Genomic DNA, 14,802 nt, shown 5'->3' with positions numbered 1-14,802 from the left:
ATCCTATAATTATTTTTCATCAGTTCATTTAGTCTTATGTAATTAATTATTGTTCTGCTTGATCTTGGTTGGCACTTTCATAAACCCATCAGTTCTTTCATTAATGTTCTGGAAATTTTTATCAAGTAAAATGATAGGATCTTAAAGTTACCAGAAACTTGTCAGAATTCTTTCCACAAATCTTGAAAACACAATACCTAGGATTATAGTTACTTGCGAAAAACTTTTAGGAAAGCATCAATAGGCATTTTGGGTATTATTTTTGAGGCTGTGGGTCTTTTTCTTGGTTCTGAGGATTGAACCCTGGGGTGCTTAACCATTGAGCCACATCCTCAGCCCTTTTTTATATTTTGAGACAGGGTCCCACTGTGTTGCTAAGTGCCTAAATTACTGAGGCTGGCCTTGAACTCACAATCCTCCTGCCTCAGCCTCCCAAGCTGCTGGGATTACAGGTATGTGCCACCAGGCCTGCCTGTGGATTTTATTTAAATGTTCTGTTGTAGTGGGCTTTCATCAACACCATGCCTGTGGATGAACAAGTGTGCCACCTCATTATTGACAAGGGCTAGAAGTCCAGGGCCCCACTTGGTCTCAATAGATGCTCTGTGGGGAAAATGTCTATTGGGCCTGTACCCACATCCTCCTTGCTGAGTGGGAGCTGGGTGCTTAGTTACTACTACCCATGTGGGCCTCCGCTGACACAGCAGGTGATGGGATGAGGTTCACTGTTATCCATCAGAGATGAAAGTGCAGGCTCTTCACTCAGCCTTCTCTGATACCACTCCAGTTGGGGAAAAAGAGTGTCCTGTTATTACTGCTGGGCAATCATTGAAGAATAGGTTCCCTATTAGCACTTTGCTGATGGGAGTAACGATTGGGCTATAGGGTGTGTGTTTGTGTGTGTGTGTGTGTGTATTGTGGTAATTGGCTAGACTTGAGTGATTATTGTCTAAGCTTTTCATTTTATCAGACTGTCCTTTTCCTGATCCTTTCACTAGGGGTTGCAGGCTTTTCTTGCACTGTTTTGTCTGTGCCCATTGGTATTTCTGGATTACTTACTTGCTTTTCCAGTACTCCCTGAAGGATATAGAAAGCACAAAGAAAACCTAGGGTATTTACTGTCCTGTTGTTTTTTGGATCCTGGAATATTCAACTTGTCTTCTTCTCACCACATTTCAGAGTCTTATGTTTGTTTTAAAAGTAAGGTCTAGTGTGTTTGCTATACTTTGTGGGAAGAATTAGGAAAAAATATATCTACTCTGCCTTATCTTGGAACCAATAAATAGCATTGCATTTTATAAATCTTATAATTTTTCAAATGGTGTTTTATTTTTAATTGTAAATATATTCATTTTACTTAGATAAAGTATGTTTTAGTATATAATTGATTATATTCCAGTTTTAAAACTTTGTATTCATATCTAAGACAAATTAAATCAGAATTTCTGGGAATGGCACTTAAGTAGTTTTAAAAGTCCCCCAGAAGATTGTAATATGAAACCAAGATAGAGAGCTACTGAACCTAAGGGGCTTGGAAATCCTGAAAGGTGATATGGAATTACCTATATGAACATTTTGAAATTCTGAAATAAAATGTTTTAGGTTGATTATGGTTCACTGTAAATTCAGGTTTTCACTACACTGTACCTTTATTGATTCTTTTTATTTTGTTAAATTTGTGTGGGTGTTTTACATGGTTCCTTAATTTTGTCATGTGTACCTTAACAATAGGCAAATTATTTGTTTTTATTTGTAATTCCCCCTATAACTTAAATTAATGAAGTTACCAAAACTATAAATGCCCTTCATTATCTTCATCCAAGATCTATGTAGGGGGTTACATATGCACAAATCCTGTTTGTACAACCAAGTATTTATTGGGTACCTGTTTAATCCTATGGCTTTATTCTATTTTGATGGTTTCTAAAATATGTCCCTAGACATGATCTATCCTCTGAAATCCAGGCACATATTCAAATACCTGTTTAATATTGTCTCTGAGTCATATAATAATATTGTAAATCTTAATATGTCCAAAAGAGGATTAAAAAAATTCATTTTTAAAATTTGTTCTTTTTAGTTATACATGACAGTATATTGTATTTTGATGTATTACATATACATGGAGTATAACTTCCCATTCTTGTCATTGTATGTGATGTGGAGTCATGCATTCATACCCATCCAAACCCAATCTTTATTTAGTCTTTCCAATTTTAGTAAAGGACACCAATATTTATGTACTTTCTTTGGTTATATCTCCAATTTTTTCCTTACTGGCACATCTCCACTCAATCCATTAACAAGTTAATTCTGCTCTATCTTCCAAAGCCGACCAAGGTTAACAATGTCCATATATACTCCCTGTCTTCTAGGAGTTACTAATCTTTAGATTTTTGTGACATTTAGTTAAAGAATCTCTTTTTCAAGTGAAAAATTTTTATATTATCATATTATTGGTCAATCTGAATAACTCTTAAGTAGTTGGTGCAGCCATCAATGGATGGCTGATTTCTCTAGATGGCTTAGGCAACCAAGAACATGGCCAGGGATAAAGAAGGAGAAAGGGGAGAGGAACATGGAACCTCTAATTTGTGTGTCTGTGAATATGTGCATGTATCCTTTCTCAAGTGGGTACAAGACTGCATATCTAGGTGAGTTTATATAAAAGGAGACTCTATTCTTCATTGCTTCAGGGCTCATGTGGAAGACCTGCAGTCTCTACACCACTGCACCATCTTATAGCTCTCATAGGAGTTACTCTATTTTGTGAATAGTATCCCATCATGTATGATCCAATTATGCTTATTTAAACTAACAACTGAGTGTAGTGGTCATATTTGTCCAAACTAAATTACATTACTTTGATAGCCTAGTCTTCTTGCTGCTTCTCTTAATTTCCTGCAGTCTAGCAGTCAGAATGATCTCTTTAAAGCACAATACATCTGTCACTTTCTTGAACTCTTCAATGGCTTTTCATCACTCTTAGAATGAATTCTAAAGTTCTTACCAAGGCCTGCATGATCTAGTCTATCTGTCTCTTTGAACTTATTTTTTACACTTTGCCCATTTCTCACTTGGTCCCAGGTGCTTTGGCCTCTTTGCAGTTCCTCAAGCACATCAGGAATGCTCTGCCTCAGGGTTTTTGCTCTTGCTGTTTCTCTTCTTCAAATGCTCTTCCTGCAGGTACCTGCATGACTTGCTTCCTCACTTCCATCAGGTCTCTGCTCAAATATTACTTTCTCAGAGAACCTTACTTTGATCTCCCTATATAAAATAGCACTATCCCTTTGCCCAATTTTAATCCCCTATTCTCTTTCCTTGTATATGTTTTTATTTTTTCGCATCTGACAAATATGTTTATGTGTTTATTTGTTGTTGTTACCTGCCTGTAAGCACTAGAGGGAAGGGGCTTTGTGTATTTTTCACCGTTACACTTCCAGAGCTATGGCCATTTGCTTGGCATATAGTCAGTTCTTATTAATGAATAAAGGAACTGTGCTATGTAATCTGTGTAACATAAAAGTGAGTATGATGTGGTATAGTGGTAAATGTTTAACAGCTGACTCTTCAGGGTGAAAAAAAGCTATGTTGCAAATATATCCACCATTGTGCCTCATTTCAACCTGCCAATATGACATTATTGAGTGCAGAGTTGGAAAGAGATTCACATTGGTTCTTAACTGCTTGATGTATTACATATACATGGAGTATATGTGACTTCAGCACATCACTACTTGGGATTTAGTGAAAGAGATATATCTACAAATACCCATAAGAAATGGTAGCAAAGTATTAAAAGAAATGGGTAAATTAAAAGGTATGAGAATTTAAATGAGAACACTGTTTTTTTCCTCTAGATGTTTTAAGGTGTTTAATATATTGTTGGGGTCAACGTGGATTCTAGGACTTGTATTCACTTGGAGAAGGGTTAAAGTGCTTCATTTTTCCCTGAGCAAAAAGTTACTTCTACTTCATGTGGAGTGGTCAAGCTAGGGCTTTTGGGAAAAGTGGCACTTGAGCAGAGACCTGAAGAAACTTGGGAAATGGGTAGTCATATTGAATACCTTTGAGAAGACTATTTGAGGAAATGAAAATAGGGCACATGGAAAATGGTTTTTAATAATTGTATAAGATTATTTTTGACTAGTAGTAACAGAATACAATTCAAAATGGCATGAATAAGAAAAACATTACATTATAATTTATGAAAGTCTAGAGTTAACTGTTTGGGGTTGGCTCAGCAGTGGCATTGGGGTCTCTGGTTTTCCATTTTCCTGATTTCCACTCTTAGTATGCTATCCTTTTCCTTCGAAACTGCAATATATGCAGTTTCTCATTAACCCTTTTACATAATACCTTTAGCTTTCATTGAAGATGGCTACTTGAATTAATTATCTCATCAAAGTTCACAAAATAATATTTATCTGGTGAAATTCATACAGAAAAAAAGAACAATAAGCTAGGGTAATTTGTTAGGTTACCCTGAAGTACCATTTCTACTAAAAAGGCAAGATAGCTATTACCTCTTAAACTTGTTTATTTCTGCAGTGGTGGGGATTGAACTCAGGGCTAGGCAAGTGCTCTGTCCCTGAGTTACATTCCCAGCCCCTCTTAAAATATTAATTACAAATTTTCAGAGTAAGATTTTGATGTAATAGTGACAATAAGTGTGTTTTGACCTTCTTTTTAGTAAATTATTTTGAATTTATGGTCTTTTATATATTCAAAGCATTTTAATCAATTATACTTCCTATTTTTTTGATACTTAAGTTATCACAATGTTGGTCAAGCAGAGGCCCTTCTTGGTGGCTAGTTTCCTATTAATATGACTCCATTCATCTTTGAAATTCCTCTGATTTTTGACAAAACAAGATATCCTAGGCTTATTTTGTACATTCACTGTTTACCTTGAATATTCTCTGAAAATGGAAGTTTTCCCGGAGCTCTAGTCAGTGTGCACCCACGTTAGTGATAAGTTTTCCTGTGTATTAGTATAAAACACTTAATATTACAACATTGACACCATGCTACATAAAACTCTTGTAATAACTGCACACCATATTTTCTTTAGACATCAGATTTTCTTTTTAGGAGACTGTGTTATAACATGAAAAAATCAAACCCTTGGAAAATCCCTTGCTCTATCATAGTAATGTGTGATCATACTTAATGGGTCTAATCATTAAGCATCTGGATTAAATTAATCTTAAATTAAGATTAATTTGTATACATGTATATCAATTTTAGTACAAAAAACAATTAACATTACAAAAACATGCATCACAGAGAACAGGAGCTATTACCCATCTCTTCTTAATTTAAACATTCTCTTTTATCAGCAAGTAGCGTGTCTTAGAAGTTATCTTTTGGATGCATTACCTATTGAGGAGGGATCTACCCTTTATATGCTAGTTCTTTTTTAAAAAAATTAAATTTTATATGCTACCTCTTATTAACTGTTATTTCAGAGGGAACATTTTTTAGCCTTTCACCAAATTCAGGAATACATGTTGGGAGCCTTCTTCCTTGTATATACTGACTACAAATGACTCCCTGAAAGAGGTCTCTAACAGCTTAACAGATCAGAGCCGACAAAAGAAACAACATAGAGCTTCCTTCTCTTAATGCATTTGGTAATTGCCCTTCACAGCTTTAGACATTTATGGGAAAGTGAATGCACAATCAGCCTTGATTATCTGAAGCTAGTTATTGTCTGCATCAACTTTGCCCGTCCCCTTTCTCTGCTCTCATCTGCTGATTGACCAGTTCGCTGTTCATTAACAGTTTTTAGAAAGAAGGGCAGTGTAGGAAAAGGTTGTTACATTTTAATCAGTCTACTTAGGTTAAAAAAAATCAGTTCATGTAAAATGGCTTCATTAAAGTGGAAGAGAGGAATGAGATGAAAAGAGAATTTGTTAAAATGATGGTTTTTAGGGGCTGTGGCTGTGGTCACACTTGCCTAGCATGTAAGAGGCACTGGGTATGATTCTCAGCACCACATATAAATAAAAAAATAAAGTCTATTAACAACTAAAAAAATAAAAAATAAATTTTAAAAATGATGTTTTTAAAAAAGTTTTCTTTGTTGATTTGATATTATTCACATACCTTAGCCCTAATGGTCATGAAATTGAGAGGCACCATTACATTTATTTTAAAGTATTATATAGAGGCTGAGGATGTAGCTCAGTAGTTGAGTTCTTGCCTAGCATGCATGAGACCTTGAGTTCCATCCCCACCACTGCAAAAATTTATATAGAATGATCTTAATTTTGTGTGCATGTATGTATACACACACACACACACACACTATGTGTGGGGGGAGGGAGAGAAAATACATCAAAATGTAATGGTGTGTTTTTCTGGTAATATAATTTTTATGTTCTCTTTTTTTCAGTATTTTTTGAATTATCTACAATAAGCCTCTATTACTTTTATAATAAGAATAAAAGATAATATGACAATTTTATTAAAGTGCACTTCAAAAGGTGAAGAACAAATGGGTGCAATGATTTAATATTTTCTAAGTGTATGTTAACTACTACTTGAAGCTTTAATAAGATTGACACAAGATCATTCCTTTAGGAAGCCAATTAAATTCTGTGTAACAGACAAAAGAGAAATGCTAAAGACCTGGGTAGATGAAAATCTTTGGTAACTTAGTATTGGGGTCAGAAATGTACTTTTAGATGAAATTTTGTTCAGTAAGCTTGAGGTCTCTGAATTCCAAGGGCTTCATTTTACCTTCACATCAGACTTTTAGGAAACAGAATGTCTTTCCCTGGATGCTTATTTGCCATTTAGAAACCATGGCTCTTCCCTATTCTTCCCATAGAGGAGAGAACTTGAGTGCAAATTTTCAATAAAAGTTAATTTGGAAGTTGATCTCAGGATACATTGGCAGAGAAGTGGGAAAGTAAGGAGTAGGAAAGGCAAGAGTGTGTTGCCAAGCAAGTTAGCACCATCGGTAACTGGAGCACAAGTCCACTAGGAACGCTGGGAGCCAGTGTAGAATTATGTGTGTCAGAGCTATAATACCAAGTCATCAGTTGAGGGATACTCCTGGGTGCAGCTTCTTGCAATTGCCAGCAAAATGGGCTCTTGTAGCCAGGGCAAGTCCTCATATGGAGAGCTGCAGGTGCTGGCAGTTGGCAGTCGGCTAGGTGTTCATGACAATGGCAAGGCCTGAGGCGATGTGGCCAGGCTCTATCATATCTACTCTACTTTCTCTTTCATAGGACTTTGTAATTTCACAATATCTGTTTGCATGGGAACAAAAGCATTGGGTATTTCTTGCAAGGAAATGAGGCCTATGCTACAAAACACAAAGGTGTATTTTGTAACAAATGCCAATAATGGGTAGACCTTTGGGCAGATGACTACTATATTAAGTTCTACAGGGGGCATCTGACAGATAATGTAAAGCATGCCTCAGAGTTACACTAACTAAGAGGCAATGAAGCTGGGGTATTTTATCTTTTAGTTCTATCATTATTGGCTAAGTACTGCTCCTGGGGTAACTAACTCCCTGAATTTTCCTGCCTGCCCCTCAGATAGGCTGGGAGAAATTCCTCAAGCAGAAATCTTCAAGTGTTGGCGGTGGGAAACAGTAGGTATGTCCAGGAATGGCAAGAGCCAGAAGCCATAGGGTTAGGGCATTGGTTTCTATATGGTGCATTTGGTATGGTCTATACAACAGTTATGACAATTATCTCTGTGTCCCTAGTGGGAGGAAGTGAACTTTTGGTCTGATTGGCAGTGAGCATCAGGGCCTAAGACCTGAGTTCTAATGGTATCCATTTCTAATTTCCCATAGAGAATGCAGTAGAAATGTAGCAGAAAAGATGAATGCAAAGTCCAAGTGGGGTGCCCTTAGAGATACCCCAACTTTAGGAAGGCATTAGAGAGGAATTAGAGAGCCACCTGTTATGGTCTACTTTTTTGTCCAATGATGATTGTGGCTTGGGCAATCAGGTGCAATAGAACTTTAATGTCAAATAGAGCATTAGGCATCAACCTTCCCCATACAGTGTTACTGTGGTTTGGATATGGTTTGAGTGTATCCCCCAGGGGTTCATGTGTTGGAAGGTGGGTCCCAGTGTGGTGACGTTAGAAGGTTGTGGGATCTTTAAAAGATGAGGTCTAAAGGGAAGTAATTAGATTCTTTAGGGTGATGCTCCCTGAAGGAATTAATTTAGTTCTCATAGGAGCCTGGTTAATTCTCCCAAGAACATGGTTATGAAAGAGTGAGAGCCTGATGCCTGAATTTTTCTTTGGCTGCCTGTTTCTTTTTACAAGTGTTTACACCATGATGCCATCCACCATGAATAATGTAACCAAGGGAGCCCTCATCAGAGGCTAAATCAATGGGGCTGCCTGATCTTGGGCTTTCAGCTCCCAAACTGTGAACCAAACGAACATCTTTTCTTTTTACCTAGCCTTAGGGTATTTTTTGTAGCAACAGAAAATGGATTAATATAAAGATCTTGCTGCTTCTTCTTCAATGTGCTATGTGGACTGTGAATTGTTTATGTTCTTCTATTCTGTTGAATGGGCTGGGCTGGGGCAGGGATTTGGGATAGTATAAGAACTATTAAGATCTCTTACATAGTAAAGCATCTGCAAGACAAATCAAACTTTTACGTTGCCAAGATTCGCTCCCTCTTAAATTTCTACTGAATGTCAGTGTGCTAAAAACTTGCCTTCCCCCAAGCCTTTTAAATATATTCTAGTATCTTCTTCATATGCGTGTTAATTGCTGTTTTATGTTGGTTCATAAACCTGCTTGGTTAATCTATCCAGGGAAATTTAGTCATTACCATCATCAACTTCCATAGTGTACTTGAATCTGATGGAACAGGGAAAGTTGAATGTTATTGTGGTATACAGAGGCAAAGAATCAGGCAGGGATTTTTTTCTGTTTAGTGAGACTATGAATGCAGGATAACTTACTGAGACAAACTCAAAATGTAGACTTAATTTTATGCGTATGTTTCAACTTAAATATGATATTTTATTAGGAAAATGCAATCATTTCTTTAATGAGTTTGAATTTTTTCTTTAATTTTAAGATACAATTTTGTCTACAAAAAATATCTTTCCTCGCATCTCCCCAGAAGAACACAAGTATCATTTTATTGACAATTACACTAATTCCCCCAAATAATTCCCCCAAAGTCATATTTGATAAACTTTGCTGGGAACCTTTGTGCTGCATTAATTAATCAGTTGATGGATAGATGATTAATCTATTCTACCAATAAGTATACAGTGAGCTTTTACTACATGCCCATCAATATGCTCAGTGCTGGAGGTAAACAAGGAGCAAAATAGACTTGGGCCATATCCTTATGGAGAGTTGGGATGGGAAGGTGGCTGCCACACCTGTGTAGCAAATGCAGCCCACGTGCCTTCCTGAGAAATTTAAATGAAAAGAGAGGCAGCTGGTTGAGCTATAAGCTTAGTTCTATTTTGTCAGTCCCTGCTTCACTCCCTGCTCCTTTATCTTGTTTCCTGTTATCCCTGTCTGTCTAGAAGGGATTTTCTGGGCTGCATCTTCCTTCCAATGGCTAGGTTCCCCTGGCGCTAGCTCTTGTCACACAGCCAGCTCTTGAAGGTTGTGGAGAGAATGTCACCTTGTTTTTTCCCCTAAACTCTCATTATATATTTAGAAATCTAAGGTGATTTATGGCAATGATTCATACCCTGAAGTCCTGGAATTGAATGGCTGAACCCCAGGAGCATAGGAGCAAGGAATGGAGCCGAGCCTCTCAAATTCAGACCTTTAGTTGCCTTAAGCATTTGGGAATTATGCATTCAAGTAATGCTCTCTTTTTCTCACATTTTGCTTGGTGTGTGAGCAGGTGGGCGAAACCCTGATAGGTGTCATGGACTAGAAAATGCCATGAAGAATTCCTAACAGCTCCTGCTTGAACCTTCTGACAATGAAGCTGATTTGCATCTCAGCCTGTAGTTTTGTGGCTGTGAGCTGTATTAAGTATATGCTTATTTAATTTCTCTCTTTATACATAGCTCCTTTCTATACTTTTGAATTTGTTCTGTTCCCTGCAGAACAGATTTGACTATTTTTAATTGGTTGGTATTAAATATGGTCTGGTTTCCCTTTAATTTTGTTGGTTGGGTAAATTTAGAAAAGCTGTGGATATAAACGTTTTTAAGATTTTTAGGGAAAAGCAAGGCTTGATTCTTTGTCTTTTCTTTCCAGGCTACTATTAACATAAACAAATTTCTTTCTTTTAAATTTTTTAATTGATTCTTTTTAGTTATATATAACACCAGGATACATTTTGACATAATCACAAAAGCATGGAATATGATTTCTTTTGAGTCAGTCCCCAGCACTTCTCCCCTCCCTCTCCTATTGAGTTTGTCTCTCTTATATCAGGATATTAAGTACAGCTGCAAAACAGAGAATTTTCCATTATTTCTTCAGAGGAGTGAGAGAAAAACGTATGTTCACAGCAAAAAAAAAATGAATTTAAAGATCTATTAAGTATCAAATGACCTGGAATTACAGTGAAAAAAGAAAAATATTTACTAGATGTTCAGGTCATATACTCATAATAGAATAATTAGTTTACTAGTCATTCATACTACTATCACAGATTGATTAACCATAGGAGATTCAACACAGTCATTCATAGTATCTTATAGGAGAAAAAGGGGGACATATTTGCCAATTAAAGTGTTGCTTTAAACATTGAGTTTTATCTCACAAGGATTTATTTTCAAGAAGGAAGTGTTTTAGACCAAGAACCTAAATAAAATAAATATGAAATGGTGCATTGTGCTATCATGCTCCTGGGTGGTTGGTATATCTGCTTCAAATTAAGGGCTTGGTGTCATGGAAACAGCTTGTTCATTTGGAAAACTGCTGCCACTCTGTGGGAAGGCAAAAGACCAGTGTGTGTGTGTGTATGTATTTAACATTCTCTATCAATCCTCCGCAAAACAAATACCCATTTTTGCCAGAAAGTATGGAATTCTATGGAAAGGTTAAACTTCTCTTTTACTTTTGGCTTCAGATTTTTAGAATGGAGCATATGGATCATCTGGAGAATAATGTGAGAATGAAGATCCTAATTCATGGGTCTGGGGTGGGGATTGAGATTTGTCATTTCAAAGGAGCTCCCAGATAACACTGATGCTTTTGGTCTGGGGATTGTACTTGTACAACCACCTCTCTGGAGTTATCAATTTGGCTGAACACTAAAATTATCTTCCTCTTTGACTTGTGTGAATTTATTAATGTTTGGCCAAAAATTTCAGAGTTTTAGTTTTAAATTATTGATTTTGCTTTTGCTGCTTTCTATGTCAGTTTTAACTGTTGTCTACAGGTAAGGTGTCTTGGCATATAAAAGAAGGTAAAAACTGTACACTTTTAGTACACTGTTTTGAGTTGGGCATTTTTTATAGACTATCAAAGTACACTGGAGTTTGAATACCTGAAGGGAAAATAGTTTGCAGTTTCCTGCCCTTACATGGAGCTAAGAGCCTTTTTTCCTATATAGGCTTCATTTCTATATCAATCTGGTAAGAGCCATAACACTTTGGCACCATGACAAATTGAGAATGCTCACTAAAGTCAATTTAGTAGTGTCCTTCAAAAATCACCATCTACTCAGAATATGAGTTTATAAAGAATTAGGGTTTTTGCAGTTAAAATTAACCTAGATGAAGTCATACTGGATTAGGGCGGGCTCTAAATACAATGACTGCCATGCATAGACACAGAGGAAAGGAGATCATGTGACAATGGGGGCAGAGATTGTAATGGTGCAGCTGTAACCCAAGCCGCTAAAAGCTAGAAAGAGGCAAGGAAGGATTCTTCTCTATAACCGTTCATAGGGATGGCCCTAATGATACTTATGTTTCAGGCTTCTGGCCTTAAGAACTGTGAGGGAATGATTTTGGTTGTTTAAAGGCATCAAGTTTGTGGAAATTTGTTACAGCAATCTTAAGAAACGAATACACGTGTTATAACATAGTGAGACTCACTAAAATCTGATCTCATCAGGGTTGAATAAAATATGCTAGTTTTTCCTTGGAATGGACAAGAACTGTATTTCCCAAGGGGGAGGATTATGTGATTTTCAATCTGTTGAGATATAAATTTAAATTCCTCAATTCAGGGATCACCTATTATCCTGTGATTTTGAATAATCTTTGGATAAGGATAATGTTACAATCACAGCTATAAAATAATGATAAGAATGTAGTATATCTTTCATCCAGCTACTTCAGCATCCTTAGGCTATACTTGAGGAGCTCTATACAGACTGAATATCTCTTATCCAAAATACTTGACACAAGAAGTATTTCGGATTTTGGATTTTTTTTTTTTAAAGGATCTTGGGATATTTTATTGTACATAATGGGATATCTTAGAGATGGGATCCAAATGTAAACATTAAATTCTTTTATGTTTCATATATACCTTTACACATAGCCTGAAGGTGTTTTTATACAATGTTTTAGTGTACTGTATGGTGACCATGACTTAATTACATAAAGTAAAAAATTTTCAGATTTTGGAGTGCTTCAGATTTTGAATTTTCAGATCAGGGATGCTCAACCTATATTAGTTGTGCTGTTGGTTTTTGTGTGGTTCACCGTAACTGCTTAGATGCTTCTGGGGTCAGGGTCAGGGATTTGATTTAGCTTTGTTCTAGTTCTTGGCCACAAACTGCTCATTTATCCCTGGCTAGTGTCCTTGAAAATGTTGATCAGAATTGGAATTGAGTGAAGATGTCTGGAGCAAGTTCAACACTCTAACAGACAAAACACTTCAAGGACAGAGCCCTCTGAGAGTGGGTCAGTAGGTATTAACAGGCAAAGGGCAGGATTGTGGTGATGATGGTGTGGGTGGTAGTTAATACAATACATATATTTGGGTCATCAGTTTCACTTTCTATTAGCATTTGGTTCATAGTTTAGAAAATTGAATTGTGTCCGAGGTTTGATCTCAGTCTGTGCTAGTTTTTAGGCACAATTGAGATAGCTTTGAAATTTATTGTTAATTATTAATGCAGCTGCTTTCATTTTGAAGCTGAAATTAATTACATGGTTTTTTATAGTTGCCTCACATGTAGCTTTGGGAGTTCCAGAGAGATGTGGAAAATATTCCTATTAATTTATTTTAAGTCTTAGACTTCTGTGCCAAATCTGACAAATTTGATCATGGTTTTGTGACACTTCTAGTCAGGTGCGAGCAACTTAACCTATAAGGTGTTCATGTCAGTGCATATTTGCTGTTGTGATTTACATCCTAATAGATTTATGAAGAAAGATCTTGGGAATTATTTCCTTTATGGTAAGATGCTGTGCTCTCAAGAAAATAGTTTAGTAAAAAGCTTTCTGAAATGCAGTGCTACAACAGGCCTGCTCTTTTACAGTAAATATTAATTGGAAAAACATCTCAGTAGAGGCAAGGGGCAAAGAGATGAAACTCATGCTTTTCCAGGGTTTGAATAATGATTTTATTACCTAAGATGAAAGAAGGAAGTGGATTTGTCTTAAAGCATTTGGGATTTGAGTGAAATTTTTAAAATATGCTCTATCATAGTGCAGCATTTCACAGTTTCTCAGAGGTTAAATAAACTTTGCAGTAGATTTAGTCAGAGAAAGGGGGATTTGGCAGAATACCAGCTGATTACATTAACAAGATGCTTATCACCCTGGCTGCCCAGTCTGTCTTATTTGGTGTCATTTATTACACACTAAACATTTTTCTTATTTCTTATTTTCCTTCTGTCAGGAAAAATACTAGTAAAGTTTCTGAAAGCACCTAGGAAACTATGCCTGGATGGCTTTTGTTTGTCCTGTTTATCCCTTTGAGTTAGTAGAGAGGAAAAAGGCTTAAAATGTTAGAATACTCACAGAAGAGCAATTTAAGGCTCTAAATATGCCTCACCAGGAAGAGGATTAAAACTAACAGTTTTCTGATCCCCCACCAAGGGCCAGGCATGGTGCTGGTAAAGTTGCATTTTCCAGCAGTCCTCTGACATCAGGATTATTATTTCAATTTCACTTTTTAGGAAACCAGGACTCAGATAGATGACATAGTTTGGTCAAGATAACAGAGCAATGAAAAGGGATTCTACTCCATAGCCCAGGTCTCTTCAGAAATCAGGTTAAGAAGGCCCTCATAGCTTCTTTACTCAGTGTTTTCCCCCTAGATTCCTGACACATTGCTATCTACATCCCCTTTTATTGCCTTGTCCCTATGCCTGATATGAACCCAAGAATTTCTGTGGAGGTAACAAGGATTTAATCACCATAAAGTGGCCGTGGTCTGAGTCTCCTTGCAAAGCAAATTCTCACATGAGTTTCAAAACCTTAGAGAAGATGGCAGATAGCTCTAGTACTTGCTGAGAGCCATTGTCAAGTAGGTATGACGCATGGCATGACCCAGGTCATTTGCAGTGACATTGCATGTAAGGTGACCTTGCTCAAGGACTAGGGCGGATCCAGGTTTAGGGTGTATCTTGCTGGGATTAGGGAGTATCCCGCTCCTTGGGTTTAGGGCGGTTCCAGGTTTAAGGTGTACCCTATTGGGAATAGGGTGTATCCTGCTGCCTGAGGCACACCTGCTCCTTGAGTTCCCGTTGAGTTCTCGCGGGATTCAGAGAGTATTTGGGATTCAGAGCCCAGTGGAGTGTGTGGATTTTGCCCAGAATGTGGATTTTGCCCAGAACGTGTTTGTACAGTGCCGGTGTGAGTTCGGGAATAAAGAGTTGTTTGAATCTACAAGGTGTGTGGTGGCTCATGATTTTGTGC

This window comes from Marmota flaviventris, chromosome X, assembly GCF_047511675.1.
Source record: "Marmota flaviventris isolate mMarFla1 chromosome X, mMarFla1.hap1, whole genome shotgun sequence".
NCBI lineage: Eukaryota > Metazoa > Chordata > Mammalia > Rodentia > Sciuridae > Marmota > Marmota flaviventris.
Note: the sequence above shows the minus strand (reverse complement) of the source record.